This window comes from Cajanus cajan, chromosome 7 (genome assembly GCF_000230855.2).
Source record: "Cajanus cajan strain Asha chromosome 7, NIPB_CcT2T_4, whole genome shotgun sequence".
Classification (NCBI taxonomy): domain Eukaryota; kingdom Viridiplantae; phylum Streptophyta; class Magnoliopsida; order Fabales; family Fabaceae; genus Cajanus; species Cajanus cajan.
Genome location: NC_138523.1, coordinates 29,865,639 through 29,878,170, shown reverse-complemented (window position 1 = coordinate 29,878,170; position 12,532 = coordinate 29,865,639).

Here is a 12,532-nt window from a genome sequence, read left to right as displayed (position 1 = left end):
AACCGGCCTTCCTAAAGATCTGGCTTAAAGAACGTCGAGAAGGATCTTGGTTCCTCTTCGTCCTTTGATCTTTGTTAGGGTTGTATCTTAACCCTTGTTTCCCCGGATTGTCCTTGATAATGGGTAGCTCCGGGATTCCTTGGGAGTCCTTGCCTAATTCTTTGTCTTGGCAAGTATCCGTTCTTTGTGAGCGTATGAGCTACCTTCTTCATTTCTCGGGGAAACGTTTCAACATTGGCGATCCCCAATGCTTGGAAGGCGGTTTCTAAAGCTTCCTCTGCTGCATCCACATAGAGTATGGCGGATGGCTTACTGATGAGTATATCATCTTCATTTTGTACAGTCACCAGTTTGTCACCCACAATGAATTTGACTTTCTGGTGGAGCGTAGAAGGTACAGCTTTCGCATCATGAATCCAAGGTCGGCCGAGGAGACAACTGTATACGGGAGTAATGTCCATCACTTGGAATTCGACATTAAAGATAGTGGGTCCAATTTGGATTGGAAGATTGATCTCTCCCACTACTTCTCTCTTAAATCCATCGAAGGTTCGAATGATCATGTTGCTCGGGCGCATTTGGACTCCCTTGATTGCCAATTGCTTGAGCGTTCTTTTTGGCATCATATTCAAGGAAGATCCATTATCTACCAAGACTTTAGCGATGTGATACTCCTTGCACTTTATAGAGATGTGCAAGGGCTTGTTGTGGTTTGATCCCTCGGCGGGGATTTCTTCATCGATGAAGGTGAGGTGATCATTAGCCTTGATGTGACTAACAATCCCCTCAAACTTGTCTTGGGAGATACTGTGCGACACGTATGCCTCGTTCAAGACTTTCAACAGAACTTGCCGATGCGGTTCGGAGCATAGGATCAACGACAACAGAATAATCTTTGCTGGCGTCTTATGAAGTTGATCCACGATGGAATACTCGCTCTGTCTGATGAATTTTAACAGCTCATCAGTCTCCTCCTCGGATTCCTTATTTTCCTCGGTTCTTTCTTTTTCTTTTCCTTTATTCTTGGGAGCTTTGTCATGAAGATCTTCGGGAGTGTAGATCCTGCCACTCCTGGTCATGCCCCCAAGTCCAGCGATGTTTGATATATCGCTGTCGGCAGAAGTGTGGATGTCGTATATCCACGGCACAGCCTTATTCGATTCGTAGGGAAAAGGCCTTGGAGCGTTAATCCTTAAAGGCGTCGGACCTTCCCCTTTATTCGTCTTGATTACCAACAACGGAGTTGATGTGCGCTCGCTTGGCGCGGTTGTTGGCTTACACTTGATAACGAACGGCGTGCGATCCATTTTTTGAACATACGCATCGATTTAATGTTTATTACTGAATTACTAGGAGGGATGTATGAAATGAATGATTCCTAGATCCCTCCATGATCTATATGCATGAGATGATGATGTTGAATATGCATGCATTGTGTTTATTGAACTAAGCATTAGCATGTTTTTAGGATTTTCCTAAGATGATGCATGATATTGCTTGGTTTGGGTAAATATTTATTTTTCTTTTGAATATTTTGTATCTTTTTTGTATTTTTTGGGTGAAAAGGGAAACTACCTATATGAATGTAATGAAGGTAGATGTTAACACCATGTACTAGAAGATCCTTATTTCTATTTATTCTTATTTTAATAGAATAGGAATGTTGTTTGTTTAAAGAATGCAAATGTATGCTCATACAATGTCACATAGTCAATGCACAAACAATTCACTCATCCACGAACAGTCACGAGCGAATCACGAGGTGGGGGTCTCCTGCAGAAAAGTGCATATTCAAGGAGGATCTAACTGTTCTCACTTGGTCAAAGGCCCCCAAGGTGCCCCCATTATAGGGACCCAATTCCTCTCGTCGTAAGTCGATGGAAAGTTCCAACGCACTGTCGGACTCGAGTTCATGGTTATCACCTTGAGTGATGTTTTTCCGACAACGGTCTCATAGGCTCCTATAAACCCATCAACCGGCCGTACTCACATCCACTCCCTATGGATTACCACTCATGCCCCCGGGTATAGAGGGAACTGTTGTGTGCAAAGGTTTGTGTACAGTTTGTATTTCAAACAATTGCGGAATTTAAACAAACAACAATTATTAAAGCCATGTAATAAAGCATGTTATAATACAAGCGAGGGGTAATGAAGTAATTTTAACTTTTATTTGTTAAAAATAATCTGTCACTAAATGGGACTGACTCTCGAAGCTTCCCCAGCAGAGTCGCCATCTGTCGCCACCTGCCCGAAACGGGCTTTCGGCATTCGCGAAGAATGGTCGGACTCTTTTATTTGTTTAAAAAAAATAGTGGATTGCTAGAATGACTTATTCTCAAACTGAGACCTCGTCAAACGAGCAATTTTATTTATTAAAATGTCTCACCAATCCATATTAATCCCAAGCGGGACCCTCCATGGATTAGTGGTTTTCGTAAAAGGAGGGTTCGTGGAGTCGCCACCAATGTTTTACTCAAAACATTGGAAAAAGGGATAAGGCAATTGATTTTATAAATCAACTTTGGCCATTACAACCAGAGTTGGGTAAGGGAGTCGGTTACGCGTGGGGAAGGTGTTAGCACCCCACAGCGCCCCTTTCGGGTTCCCTATGACAGATTATTTCTAAAATAACAGTGTAAAATTACTAAATTACCCCTATTTATTATAAGCGATTATAAATTAACTATCTACATGATGACAGTTTAAATATGCACACAGAAAGCAGTAAAAGGAAGGATTTAAGAAGAAACCTCTTGAAGCGTGCTTTTATATATTGAGTAAAACTGGGAAGCTTTTTGGCGTTCCCTCGCTCTACAAGCTCGCTCGCTCCTTCCTAAAAACTTTTAACTATGGAAATCCGGAGGATTTCCCTTCGACTAGGTTCGAATCTCCAAGCTAAGTGCTCAGAATTCCAGAACTTCGTCGGATCGACTCCCAGAGAGATTTCTAGGGCAGAACACTGCTCAAAAACCCCAGAATACTCAAGGAGGGAGTCAAAACTCAGTGAAAAAGTGTGGTAGGACGTCCAAATGGCCCTATATTTATAGGAATGGAGCTCAGTACGGTCCCTGGGTTCAATACGGCCCGTACTGCACTTTTGCACTGCAATACGGCCCGTATTGAATTCAGTACGGCCGTATTGAAGCGCCGACACTTCAGTACGGCCGTATTGATTCAATACAGCCCGTATTGAAGTGTAAAACATGCAATACGGCCGTATTGAACTCAGTACAGCCCGTATTGGTTTCAGTACAGCCCGTATTGTAGTGCAAAACACGCAGTACGGCCGTACTGAACTCAAGGGAGGCCGTATTGAGCTCTAAACCTCCTACTTTCTTATTTTTTGCTACTCTAAGACCTCTAAACCTACAGATAGTCATCCTATGGTCTTCTGGGAGTCCTTCTGGCTGACTTTCCTTTGATCTTTGAGAGTCTTCGAGTATTATTTCCGTCCCGGACAATTTTAGGGGTCTACAAACTCTAAGATAAGTGGCAGCATTAGGACAAGAGTCAAAACTTTTATGAATAAAGAGAGTTCTTTTCAAGTCTTGTTTGGTCATAAAATAACTCTCCTTGGTCACAAAGGTTTTAGTGGAATCCCCTTCTTCCACACTCTTTCCTTCTTTTCTTTCTTTATTTCTTTTTCTTTTCATTTGCTTTTGATCCTCAAACACTTGGGGTGGTGTTAAAGGATTAAAAACAATTTCCTTATTTTTATGAGTGAAGGTTATTTTGTTAGTAAGGCCATCATGTATAGTTTGTTTATCAAATTGCCATGGCCTACCAAGCAAAATATGACAAGCTTCCATAGGGATCACATCACATAAAACTTTGTCTTTATAATCCCCTATAGAAAACTTGACCTTCACTTGTTGATTCACCTCCAATTCCTCACCTTCATTGAGCCAATGAAGTTTATAAGGGTGAGGGTGACGAATGGTGGTAAGGGCTAACTTGTTAACCAACCTTGTACTACAACAATTAGAACATGATCCACTATCAACAATGAGAGAACAAGTTCTTTTAGAAACTAAACATCTTGTGTGAAAGATGTTCTCTCTTTGTGATAGTGAAGTGGGACAAGGTTGACTTTGTTAGAAAAGAATGGCCCAATCCAAGAGGGGGGATGAATTGGATTCAATGACCCTTTAAAAATTTATCATAGTTTTTGGATCTTAAATTCAATCAAAACTTTTCTATGACAGAATTTTCAAATGAAGCACTCTTAAAGACTTGTTACAATGATATGAATGCAATGTGCAACTTGATTACAAGACAATGAGGTTCAAATATAATATCCAATTATAGATTTAAACCATCAAAATTCACATACACATGTTAATCAAGTTTTATCTTCTTTAAAGCACAACCAAGAAATTACAAAATAAGAGATAAGGTTGAAGAAGATTGCACAAGTCTTTTATACTGGTTCAGCCACTCCACATGTGACCTACATCCAGTCCTTAATCACCACCTGATTAAGATTTGATCCACTATCTTTTAGCAAGAAGGTTTACAAGCACACACACATGCATATACTTCACTACAGAAAGATAACCACTTTCTTGACCCCAAGAAAGTAACCCTTGTAGACCCCACTACAAGAAACTTCACCACTTGAGAAACCCTTCTCAAGATTTTTCACAACGATTCACAAAGAATAAAATGAAACGAATTCACCTGGAATTCTTGAACAAATTTTTGTCTTCCTCTTTCAAGAGTATGATGATGATGATGATTTCCTCACAAGCTTTTCACAAACGTTTTTCTCTTGGATTTCACAAAGAAAACTCTCCAAGATGTCACACAGACTCTCTAAAACGTTTTTACCAGTTGATTATCAGTTCTTACTCAATGTTATGAAGTTTCAAAAGAGTTCAAACTATTTATAAAAATTCAAACCCAGATAATCGATTATTTTAAAGAATAATCGATTATTTTGTTCTTCAGATTTCTAGAAATCAATCAAGAACAATTTAATCGATTATTTAGCTGGATAATCGATTATTTCAGAGAGTTGTTCCTGAAATAATCAATTATTTTGGCAAATAATCGATTATTACAGCAAGGCATTCCACTTAGCCCACTTGCTGAAATAATCGATTATATTTAATAATAATCGATTATTTTGAGTCAGTTCTTAAAACTTCATTTTAAGTCTCAAAATAATTTTCCAATGTTTAACTCATCATCATCTACTCCCTACTTGATTCTAGACAAGATTTGCTCAATGCACAAAGCACACACAGACACAAATATAACAATTCATTTATAACAATTTGCTTCCTAAGCTCTATTACATAGCTATACTTCAAGGTATTTTTCTTGACTCTTCCTTGACTTTGTTTTTGTGTTCAATGTTGTTGTTGTACACTTGTTGTCTCCAAGTTGTTGTGATCATCAAAACTCTTAAAGTCTTCAGCTCCCCTAAGCTCAACAGACTTCCAAGAAGCCTTTTGACCATAAGAAGATCACCATCAACAGGATATAGCTTTTCAATTTGATGATCTTCCTTACTAGTCTCACTATCACTTGAAGTGGTAGAACTAGATTCATCAAGGCTACTATAAATGTCTTGTCCTCTCAAAATCATGACCTTTTTAGTTGGACATTGAGAAGCTATATGGCCTCTCCCAAGACATTTAAATCATTTGATGTCACTAGTTTTACTACTAGAAGTGAGAACATTTTTATCATTTTCTTTTTCTTTTTCTTGACCCTTACTAGAGCTTTTAGAAGAGTCATATTGACCCCCCCTCTTGTAGTCATTCTTGATATAAGAGTTAGCTTGAGTTTTTCCTTTTAAAGAATTTTTCCTTAAATTTTGTTGTTCCACCCCCTATAAGGGAGTAATTCAACTCTATCTCTTATATCAAAATTTAGACCACTTAAAAACCTAGCAATGGTCAATATTTTGTCTTCCCTTATGCCAGCCCTCATGAGATACAACTCCATCTTTTGTCTATACTCCTCCACACTCATATTCTTTTGTTGGAGTCTTTGGAGCTTATCCATAAGCTCCCTACTATAATAAGAAGGTATGTGCCTTCTTCTCATAGCACTCCTCAACTCATTCCAATAAGTGATTGGAGGGTCATTGTGAAGTCTTCTCTCTCTCTCCAAGGATGTCCACCAATACATAACTTGTCCTTGGAAAGCTAAGGTGGCCAAGGGAACTTTTATTTCTTCACCTACTTGGTGACAAGTGAAGATTTGCTCCACTTTCATTTCCCAATCCAAGTAGGCATCCACATCCTCCTTTCCATAAAAGTAAAGGAGATCAACCCTTGATTCCCTCACTTTTGGTTCCTTAATGACTCTCCTAGGTTTAGGTTGGTAGAAAGCATCCATATTCAAGCTACCATCATATTCTTGGCTTTGAGAATCATTGGAACTCTTAGTGGAACTTTTTGAAGAACTTTTTTGACTTTTGCTTTTATGTATTTTTTTTAAGAGTTTTGCTTCTTGTTGCTTAATCTTTTGTATCTCTTCTTCTGAAGCAAGAAGTTGTACTTCTCTTTCAATCTTTTCCTTTTGTTTTTGAAGTACCTCTTCATGCTTCCAAAGTTTTAATGCTTCAACCTCCTTAGCAATTCTTTTAAAACTTTTAGGAGATTCAAAGTCACTACTACTTTGAGAATGATGACTCATGATTAAGCAATAAGAATTTATATGCTATGCAAAAGATATAAAATGTTTTTGATATTTTCTAGGAATGAAAATAGCACTTGGAAGTCTAAGTGTACAAGTTGCACTATCAAGGGAGGTGAGCTACAAAGATCCACTTAATAACCAAGCCTTTTCAAGTGGAAATCACTAAACTCCTTTGTGGTACTTTCAATTCCCCAAAACTTTTCACAAAAATTTTGTATGCTTTTCACAATTTGTTTGTTTTTGAAACTAGCTAAACGTGAGCAAATAAAATTACACAATTCTAGACGTTTCAAGGCAACAAAATAAAACAATTAAGGACAAGAAACTTAAAGGAAGCAAGAACAAGTAGCTAGTCGAATAACCCTAAGTGGAAGCTTGAAACATATGAAATTTCCAAGCCACTTCCACTAGTACTACACGTGAGAGGCTATCAAGGATTTAGATATACCTGACCAGCTTTTTAATACTCCCTCCAAGCTTTACAAATTGGTTTAAAATACAAGAGATTTTGCAAAAATTTAAACTATCCTAGAAAGCATTAAATGGCGGCTTTAGTGACCAATGCTAGTGACGGATTTGTTGACCAAATTTTCTAACACTTGTTTAAGTGTTTTAATCCATCACTAACACTCCAATAAGGAAGCTCCTGGACCTTCACAATAAACACAACAAAAGAGGTTAATGGAGGCTCCTCACAAGGTGAAAGGAATGGTCACTCAAGTGAAGGGAATTTAGGAAAAGTTAGGTCACTAAATTAGGTCAAAATTTTGTAGTCTTAGTGTCCAAACTTTTCCTACTCTTTGTTGAGAAATGCTTGATCCTTAAGCAAGTATTTGAGGCCACTTCCAGCACAGGGAATTTAATGAAAGAAAACAAGACAAGAAATAAAAGCACAATTTGAAAAGCTTATACCAAAAATGAAGAGTAATATGTATATATGACAAGACTCAAAGAGGTTCAACAAGTAAAACTGAAAAATAAGACTCCAAAATAAGCTAGCACTCAGTTAGGAAGGTTCCTAGATAGGTACTAGAGTAGATGAACAAAACAAAAAAAATTGAAAGCAATTGGATAAGTATAGAACAAATAGTAGTCAAAACAATATCAAGGAATCAAGTGAATTTTCAGATTGTACACCTCTCGGCTTTTTCCTTTTAATTTGCTTTATATAATTTTTTTTATTCTTTCTTTTTCTAACTTCAAATTAAGATTCCAGAGAAGGTATTTGCCTTTTGTTTCAAATTTTTATATGATTCCAAGCTATAGAAACCGAGACTACAAAATTAGGTCAAAATTCAAGTGAAAACAAGGAAACTAGTGCACTAGTTTTTAGGTTTTGTTTTGGATTCTTTTGTACACTTTTCTTTGATATTTTGAAACACTTTAGGATCTGTATTTCCTCTGTTTTCCAGCCTTAATACTCTTTTTTTTTTTATAAATTGAATCCACAAGAAAAAGTGCACTAGAAGTAGGTTAAACACTTGAAATTTTAGGTAACAAAATTTTGTTCTTAAGATTTTTCAATGGAAAGTGATTTGAAAACTTAAGTACACAATGGAAACCTAACTCTAAAGAAATTTGCTAGGACTAATAGAAAATTATGAACACAATAAGGTAAAAGAAAAAGCACATTTAGGTAGGCACAATGAATACAAACCGAGAGCAACAAATTGATGAACAATGCACAAAAGAAAATTAGGTCAACATGCTATTCAAGGAATTTTTGAACATATAATGACTAAACAAACATCCTAAGACAAAACATGGATTAAAAACCAAAATCTAATGCAATGCATGGAGTCCAATCATGGACACATACTAGAATGGAGAGACTCAAAGAAATTAAAAATAAGCACAAGCTAATAGGTCCTAAACATGTTGATTGTGGAAGAAAATTCAAAAACAATCAACCAAGGGATCTATGGAACAAAATGTGATTCAAAACATATATATCCGAAAAGAAACTCAATCAAGACAATTAGAGCACAAAGAACACACTAGAACACAAGAAGAAATGGACTCAAAAAGTGAAACAACTTATCTCCTTGAAGACCTTGCTCTTGATACCAAAAATGATAGAGAAGGTGAGGAGGAGTGATAGTTGACTTCTCCTTAGCTACTCCTTAAACTCGGATCTTCTTCAAAGGAGATTGAACACGAAATGATGAACCAAAGAAAGAGGAAGTATCACGGATGGAAGAGGCTTAAGCCTTGGATGGAAGCATCCAAGCTTAAGGTGCAAGGGAAAGCTCACTTCAAAGAGGAGGAAAACCTAGTAGGGTTCCTAAGGTGAAGCTTTCTCTGATGGTGACTCTTGAACGAAATTTGGCTGAATAAGCTCTCAAATTTCATTATTCTCAAAAGTGAATACAATAGGTGAAGGAATAGCTTAAGTAGCAACCGGTTTTGCACACTTTTGGGTGCCTAACTCAAAGGTGACATGTGGCGCCCAAAATTTGAATTCAAATTTGAAATTTGAATTCAAATTTTGGCTCCCATGTACTACTCCGAAATTTTAGGTACCTAATGTGCATCTAGGTCTGATTTGAGAGTCATTTAGGGTTAAATGGCTTCCAAAACATGTGACTCAAATGTAACTTAAATGGCTTCCAAATTAAACCTAGTTTAACCTAATTAGCCTACTTTAGTATTCCTTGTATTTTCCTATTCTAATGACCTAAATACATTGGTCCAACAAATACAATAGAAAGGAAAAATTACAAGAATGAAAATGAGCCCAATATTGGGTACCAAAAGCCCAAAGGCCCATGAAGCCTAAAATTAGGTCCAACAAGCCTAAAACCTAAAATGCTACTCTATGTGGTCCAAAATACAAGACCAAAATATATTCAAGCTATACTATCAAAATATAATAAGATTGTTCATAACAAGATAGGCCCATGTTGAAACTTGGTTTGGGCCTTCTAAGCCCATAAGGCCCATCGGGCCTTGACAGACCCAATCTCCCATGTCTAGCTCACTCCTCTTGGATCTTTGAGTATGTCACCTCTTGCACTCCAAAGCATGATTCCATCATCCCGTCTCGTAGCAGTCACCTCAACTCCAAGCTATCCCTGACCTGCTCCCATACCAAGTGTGATCATTGTAGTCCCACCACATGGAAACAAAAGGGTAAGCTATAGTTCAAAAATCAATAATACAAGTACAAAATAAAATCTATACTACACATGCATCCAACTCAAGTCCCAAAGGAACTTCCATCTCAATCAAATCATCCATTCATCAAACATGAAGTCAAACACCATACACTTCATCATCATAACAATCATGCAATACATGCAACTCATGACAGATATCAATGCATATCAATCATCTAATGCGTTGTCACAGATACACCTAGGAGATCTCCCTAACAATAGAGCAGTATAAGTGACACCCATCCTACCGAAACCACCCTAATCGTTTTCACACCCAATGCGCCCGCTCGGTCACTACTAAACAGGAGATAATCCTCACTCGGGTTTACTCGGATGATTTCACTTACATAATTAGAAGTCCATATCCACTGTCAGGTATAGCACAGCTGGGTACAGGCTTACCACGACCTTGTCATGCATTACCAAGTCAATTGTCAAGTTCGCCCACTGACTATCCGCAAGGATCCACGCACCTTCCCGAGTACTTGGTTAAGAGAATAACCCTCGACCTCACACCCCGCTCCAACACTAGCTAAGGACTTAGAGGAGACTCACCTAACCTAGTGGCCTACCTGAGCACCACTCTCACCCAAATCCAGTGGCCTACCTAAGCACCACTCTCATATATTAGTGGCCTATCCAAGGACCACTCTCAAGAGACTCTATATGAGCTCTTCCGGTTCAAAAATATTTTCTCTCTCCTCAAGTCCTAGGCTAGACTCATGCTATAAGGCATCACATGCAATTATGCATCACACATCATACATGGTCTCTCCACCATCATGATCAACAACCATACACATGCCATAAGACATCACATGCAATAATGCATCATACATCATACATGGTCTACCCACCATCATGATCAACAATCATACACATGCCATAAGGCATCACATGCAATAATGCCTCATACATCATACATGGTCTACCCACCATCATGATCAACAATCATACACATATGAACATATACACATGTCATATCATATTTAAACATTCATATATATCATTACCAAGCATACATATGAATCACACCTCACCATACATCATATATCATACATACATGATCTAAAAATTCAACTTTAAACATGCCGAAGAATCATTTCAATTATCACAAATAAACATGTTCACACCATGCGCAGCCTGAGTGCACCCGGCCTAATAACAGACAGAGAGTTTCAAAATTCTCATCCAAAACAACAAATCCAGCCACATGCAAACACAAAACACAATGCATAGGCTCCGTACAACTAAAAAATAAACTTAAATCTCACATGCACCCATCCGAAGCATCAAAATCACCAAAAATCCCATTTTTCCCAAAACCCCAAAAAATGAGTGAATTCTCCGATCCAACCATGGATCCTCGACTTTCATGCATCAATTGAGTTTTTAAACTCACATGCAACCTAAACAACAAACATTCTAGCTTCCCTTACCTGAAAATTGACTCAAAATGGCCAAGAACTGAGGAGAAGTAGAATTTTCTTTCGAAGCTCAACCCAGAACTTCAATCCACCCAAAGCAAGCTTTCTAGTCTAAATTTCAAGAAAAGATAGAAGACATTAGTGATGTAGAGGAGAAAAAGAATCATACAGAGAAATTTGGGAGAGAAAGGAGCTCACAGACCCAGAGTCCTTCTCTCTAAAACTTCTCTCTAAAAAACTTCATTTTCTCCTCAACCACACAACCCCTATTTATAGAAGTTCAGGAATGGACAGACTGACACATTTCGAATCCGGAACAACCCGTTCTGCACCCCTTCATCATGTGAAAAAATCACATGCAGAACGGCCCGTTCTGAAACCAGAACATGTCATTTTGGGACTTATCCTGAACGATCGTTCTCCATCTAGAACGGCCCGTACTCCATCCAGAATGGCTCATTCTGGGGTTTGGAACGGCCCATTCTCAACTACGATTTATAGGTCAATTTAGTAGTTTGGAACGACCCATTCCAGTTTGGGAACGGCCCGTTCTAGGCTACTAAATCACCCATACTGGGCTTTTGGGCCTTCTGAAATAACTTACTACGTTACAAGAAGCTTGTAGCACAAGCTTCCCCAAGGTGCTAAGAGAAGCAAGCAAATCTGGCCAAGGAGTGGGGTGGGCGACCATGGGCTTGGTTCCATACTAAGTCCAATCCAAAAATCATTGAATTGGTTTAGTTAGGTTAACCAAATGATGGTGAGACCTAGCTAAATCAATTCCTTGGAAAATATGGAACAAAACAAGCCCAATATGTAAATTTTGGCCTAGGCCCAACTCTGACCCATTTACTAGTTACACCCTTAGACCTTGCTAATTGCCACCCCACTTCTACTACTAAAAAATAGAAAAAGAGTGACCCTTAATACAAGGTTAAATGGAGTAAAAGTCTCCAAAGAACCTACTCTAAAAACACAATACAATGGTTTATAAAAAGGAAACAAAGTGCCTTACAAATACAAAGGAAAAATAAACCTATACAAGTAACTACTATATTCACAAACATATGAAAGGTCTTCAAAATCATCCCATTCCTCTTGGTTCCTTTAATGTATCACCTCTTGTTCTCCTTAGCCTTGGCATGTTTCCATCAATGGGTGCTTGAGGTAGGATAGTGTTTAAGTTTTATACAAACACTTCTTTGGATAACAAGCATAATCATTTCCCTAATTATCCTAGATTAGGTATCTGAGTCCCTAGCGGACTTTCATAGAGCCTTGACCTTTTGA